The following is a 5,867-nucleotide window of genomic DNA, read 5'->3' on the forward strand; positions in this document are numbered from 1 at the left end:
GGGAGCATACAGGGTTCCATGTCAGGACCCTGGGATCAGAACCAAAGCCAAAGGATGATGCCCCATCAAATGAGCCACTGAGGTGCCCTGAGGTCTTTACAGCTCTTACTGAGACTTTCCCAGAGAACAAAAGGAAAACTGTGCTGTTCAAGAATATCTGTTTCCTTTAAATTTTCCTGTTCCAGGATTTCTTCTGGAGACATAGATCATTTTACCTGAAACTGAGAGTATTCTTGAAACCCTTTGGAGAAACAAAGACAATAAAGTCATTACTCTTCTCTCCTAACTCTGAAGATTCTAGTCTTTACTGTGGTTTCATGTACTGTTTGTTTTCACTGGCTATGGAAGGGTATCCTGTGTCTATAAACGCAAGCCAATGGATGCCCATATGTCCGACATAAATTTTCTTCTTTGTATCAGGATTCCTTTAGGTCATCAGCTTTGAGAACATCATGTAAGCCATGTTTTAGAAGGTGTAGGTTTGCAGAATGTCACTTTCTTTCCCTGCTCTGGTCCTTGGTTTGCTTCAGAGTGCTCTTCGTTTTTATTTTTATTCTGATCATGACTCTATGGCTTAAATAATGTGAGAAGTTACAAAGGTGTCTGATCTGGAGATAAGTATTTCCTTACATTTGAATATTTTAAAACATTTTCTTTTCTTTTTCTTTAATTTATTTTTTATTTTCAGCATAACAGGCGAAAGACAAACAGCCATTTGTCTCCAAGTTTCTCAGAGACCTTGTCAAAAATAGCTGCTCCCACTTTAGAGGCACATATGAAGCATCCCCATCCATCAGCTCAATAGGAATATCCGATATCATTAGATCTGCAGCAATCTGGGGAAGGGAGAGAAAAAGCATATCTTTTGTGGAAACAGTTCTTCCAGAGTTTAATACATCTGGCTTATTTCTCTGAGAATCTGCTCAATTCCCAAGGTGCAGTCACTAATCTCTGCAGAAATAGCTTCTATGTCATTTTGCCACTGTTTCAGGGAGGGGTTTTCTGGTACCTTTTGTTTTTCTGTTTGTACCTGGGAGCACAAAGCCTTTTTCTTTTCATTCAGTTTTTCCAAGTAACCGACTGTCAGGTTGTCAAAAAACACACCCAGCCACTGTAAGAAGTAGAGGTTGTTATGAATTTCTGAACATTTTTGGATAATTTCAAGGACAAAATGCATGAACTCACTGGGAAGAAAGGCTTTGTTCAATTGTTGACTCCGTATTCTTTGTTTATCTGCCTTGATTTCACTCTTGTGTTGTTCAATACTCTGATTTCCCTTTTCCCTCAGATGATAGAGTTCTTTATCCCTCTTATATCAAAGACACCACAGTCATCTCTGAAGAGGTAGTAATTTTTCCTTCATCTGAGATACTGGCATGTCTCCTAGTAGGGCCGTGAGAACCTTTGACTTATCTTTGGTTTCCTTGCAGTCACTCTGGTCTTCATCAATAAGAAATCCTTGCTTGTGTGCAATCTGGGCACAGTCCTCTAAGCTAAAAGCAGTGTGAGAGAGCTCTGGCAAATCTCTGATTGTAGTTTTGAGCTCCTCTGTTAATTCTGCCTCATTTCGATTCCTGATGCCAATTCTCACTCTTTGCCAGAAGTATTGACCATGGTTTTAGCTTTGTTATCAAGCAAACAGATCAAAGTTTTTGATAGCTGACACAGGTCACGGACAAGTTTTCGGTTTTCTGTATTGTCATCAGAAATTGCCATGAGCACCACAACGATGGAAGAGATCTCCTGCAGGAAGGTAAGCTGCTTCTCATGGTCCTTAGCATCTCCATGAAGATTGGTGAAGGTCAAACATTTGTCAAAGCTGTCCTCATCTTCTCCCACAGGACAATACCAATTCTCACCCTCCATCAAGAGACAGTCTTTGCTGCTCCCCCTGCAATGTTTACTGAGTAGACAGTTCATGATCTGAGATTTGGAAGCAGAGAAGCCCTTTCCAACTTTAATAAAGGACACAATGGGAGTAGGGACACGATACATCTGCTGATTGTTGTAATTGTTCTTCTCTTTTGATGATTTACTTGCTTGCTGCCAGCTTCTCCTAATTTGGCTGAGAGACCAGAGAGAGTATTCAATCTGAGAATTGCAGGGATTAGGTACAAGCAGTGGGAGGGCAAACCGACAAATGGCAAGTTTGGACAGAATATATTGTCTGGCATAATCATCTGTACAGTGAAGAACTGCCATCTGAATATCCATAGGGTGAATATGGGACCTGGGATGAGTGGCTGAAGGGTTAGTGGGACTATCACTCTCTTCAAATATGTCTTCATATGGATCAAAAGCCTCATTTTTCGATTTGAGGCACTTGGATGGACTTGCTTCTCTGTGTTTCCATCATCTTTGAAGACCAGGTATCTCAGCCCATAATCCAGCGTTAGTAGCTTCTGCAGGAAGTAGAAGGGAAGCTCCTTCTCAGAGCAGGACTGGGTGTTGTACACAGAAGTCTTGTGGATCAGGTGGAAGGTAGCTCTGCTCATCCTTTTTGGGTAGTAGTGTTCTAGATGCTGGAGTAATTCTAAGAAGGCTTCATTTTTTATGGCCTCCAATTTGTTGCTTTCACTATCATGTGGTTCATGAAGTGGTTCCTTTTCAGGGAAGATATTTTGCAAAAGTTTTCTCACATCATCTATTTGCAATGAAGACATGGTGGCTTCATAATTCCCATCAATGAACAATCTCAAGTCTTTCTCTAGGTTTCCCAATCATGATGTGCTCCAGGTTTGGTGAGAACATGTTCAACCTCTTTAGACAAGGATTGTCCCATGTGCTGTCTTAGAAGTGTCAAGCATTGTGTTTTATCCTTTAGAGAAAGGCTGTAACTCCAACAGTGGCTGTCAGACCTGTGAGCAGCAGGAATGCCTGAGCCCTCTAGCTGCAAATATTTTTGAGATTCTGGTATTTATTATGGGCAGTTTGCATTTCCTGCAGCAGGAAGTTCAGCTCCTCACATCCCAGAAGATACTGAAAAGTATTGTTTACCATGTGATAACCTGCACCCACTGCAACAGAAAGTAGCAAGAACTGTACATCTGCCTGCTTTGTTTCTTGCAGGTAATTCAAGAAGCATCATAGAGACTGGATCACCTCATAAGTGGCCCTTCTTTGTGCTTCTTCCACTATTTCTGGGGTCTCATCTTTGGCCTTTTCTTCCATGAAGTCATTTTTGGCTTCTATCAAGATTTTAATTAATTCAGAAAATTCAGAGATGTTGACGTGCTTCTGCTCCAGCTCTGATGAGAAGATCCACTGCCTGATGGATTGAGCCTGAGGGAAGTTTGTCACACTATAATTGTGAAGATCCAAAAAGCTGCACAACTGAGATTTAATAAATTCTGTTTTATAACTGGAAGGTATTTTGCAAAAGTTGACAGTGTTTACCAGAAAATTCTGTAGGTCCCCATCTGTGAGGCATATGTTAATCCAAGTGTTAAAAGATTTTGATTTGATTCAACATTTGCATGAAATTTATTAATTTTTTAAGCTGCTCTTCAGGATCAGATACCTCCCAGGATTTCACATCCTCTAGGAAAACCCTAGCCTCCTTCACAATACTTAGTAATTCCTCTCCACTCTGGATCTGGGTAGTCAGGCCAGTCAGAGCAGTTTAGCATTCTATCAGGATGTCAGCTACCTGAAATGGATTCTTAGAATCACTTCTGTGGCTGGAGAGGGTGATGTCCCAAATGCGCACCAGTTGAATTCCCCGGTCAACGACACACCAGGTTTGATTACTGGCAACTAGGCCAGCTTTCCCCTGGAAAAGGACATTTACTTCCAGTGGGCCACTTGTCTGGGCCACAGATAACTGGATTTGTGTTTGGAGACTTTGGAAGTTTGTGCTCTGAGAGTTCATTTTTGAATGAAAGTCTGTCACATCCACACCTGCAGCAATTTGCATTCCAAAGCCACTGTAGCTGTCCCTGATATAATTATCTGGGGCCTCTGCTGACTGCTGTTTCACTTCTGCCAGTTGCTCACTTTGGAAACCCTCTGAAATGGCTTTCCACCAGTAGATTCCTCCCAGGTGCAGAGGGCCCTGATTAGCATGAGAACCAAACCTATTGAAGAAGGCCTCTGTCTTGGACTTCAGTAAGAGGAGTCTGTCTGGGCCTGTACACTGACCCAGGAGGTCTTCAATGCATTTTAATTCTTGCAGAGCAGCCTTGGATAACTGGAGCTGATCAATGGGAAAGTGGCAGGAAGCCAGTGGCATATAGCTGAACTTGGTTGAGCAAAAATAAGTGTGCTCAGCATGTGATTGTTGGTTTTTCTTAGATTCTGAATGTTTGCTATCATCTACATAAGCTTCCAGGCTAAGTCCCCAACCTTCACCTTTGGCTGCAGTAGTTGCACTGAAGCCTAGCTTCTCTATAGTCTGGGTGAACATGGCTTCTGCTTGAGCAGATGTAAACTCCTTTGTTTCCATCCGTGTGCTCTGCTCAGGGCCAAAGAGTGAGAACTCCTTTGGGACACTGATTAGCTCCTCGCTCATCTCTATCAAACCTCTTTGGTTTTGTAAATTCCCTGCAGGGCCAACCCTCCAGATGTCCATCTCACCAGATCTCTATATGGGAGATTTTGCCTGTGAGACAGTATCCCCTCCATGAGGTTGAGTTGTTTCTGAATGTTTTCCATGACTTCTTTTAAGGACTTTTGTGGAGGTGGCCAGTATTGTTCAGGGATCTCCATTGCCTGCCTCAGCTCTGCCTCTCTTTTCCTCACTGCTTCATCCTGTTGCTGCCTCCCTTCTGACAGCAAGTCTCTTAGCTCCTGCAGTGCCTGCTCTGCCTGCTTCTGCATTTTCCTTCTCATTTTCAGCTGAGACTCCTGTGACTCTGAAAGACTTTTTGGGTGTGACAGTTTAAGAAGCACCTCCGGGGCTCTTTCCTCCCAGGAATGTCATGCTTGGGATTTGAGGTTCTGGAGGTCTTTTTCTTCTATGTGTTGTAAGACCTGGGCACAGGTCACACCCAGTTGTTCCTGCAGCTTGGGCAACCAGTACTCAAGTGCCAGTCCTACTTCTGTTAGCATCTCTTGGAGATCATGCCTTCTTTTGCTTCTGAGCAGGGACTCATCGGGGGTGGACTTTGCCATGGCCATGGATGTGGAAGAAAAGTTACTCAGTTAGCCTGTGTGATGCCGTAAGGAAGGATCAGCCATATGGCCAGAAGGGTGAGTGTACTAAAGATGCAAATCTACGAGGCCTTTTCATTTCTTCCTTGTGTTGTTCTAATAAATATATTCTGTTCACACTGCTTCTTAATTTTATTTTTGAGGACCCACCATACTGTTTACCAGAGTGGCTACACCAGTTTGCATTCCCAGTATGAGTGCTAGAGGGTTCCCCTTACTCCATATCCTCACCAATATTTGTTGTTTCTTTGTTGTTGATTTTAGCCATTATGGCAAATGTGATGTGCTATCTCATTGTACTTTTGATTTGCACTTCCCTGATGATGAGCAATGTTGATCTTCTTTTCATGTTCCTGTTCACCATTTGGATATCTTCTCTGTAAAATTTCCATTTTTGTCTTCTACCTGTTTTAAAATTTGGTTATTCATCTTTTAAAAGACTTGATTTTTAAAAAAAAGTAATCTCTAATCCTAGCATGTGGCTCAAACTTACAACCTGAGATTCAGAGTTGCTTGCTCTACCAAATGAGTCAGCCAGGCACTCTTAAATTTGATTATTCATTCTTTGAGTTTGTAAGTTATCTCTCTCTCTCTTTTTTTTAAAGATTTTATTTATTTATTTCACAGAGAGAGATCACAAGTAGGCAGAGAGGCAGGCAGAGAGAGAGGGGGAAACAGGCTCCTTGCCCAGCACAGAGCGCGATGCGGGGCTCAAT

At 42.3% G+C, this 5,867-nt stretch overlaps 1 pseudogene; it reads right to left on the reverse strand.

The window, feature by feature from the left end:
* Positions 1 to 684: 684 nt before the first annotated feature.
* On the reverse strand, positions 685 to 5,198 carry LOC131837838 (interferon-induced very large GTPase 1-like; annotated as a pseudogene).
* Positions 5,199 to 5,867: the final 669 nt, after the last annotated feature.

Source organism: Mustela lutreola, chromosome 1, assembly GCF_030435805.1.
Source record: "Mustela lutreola isolate mMusLut2 chromosome 1, mMusLut2.pri, whole genome shotgun sequence".
NCBI lineage: Eukaryota > Metazoa > Chordata > Mammalia > Carnivora > Mustelidae > Mustela > Mustela lutreola.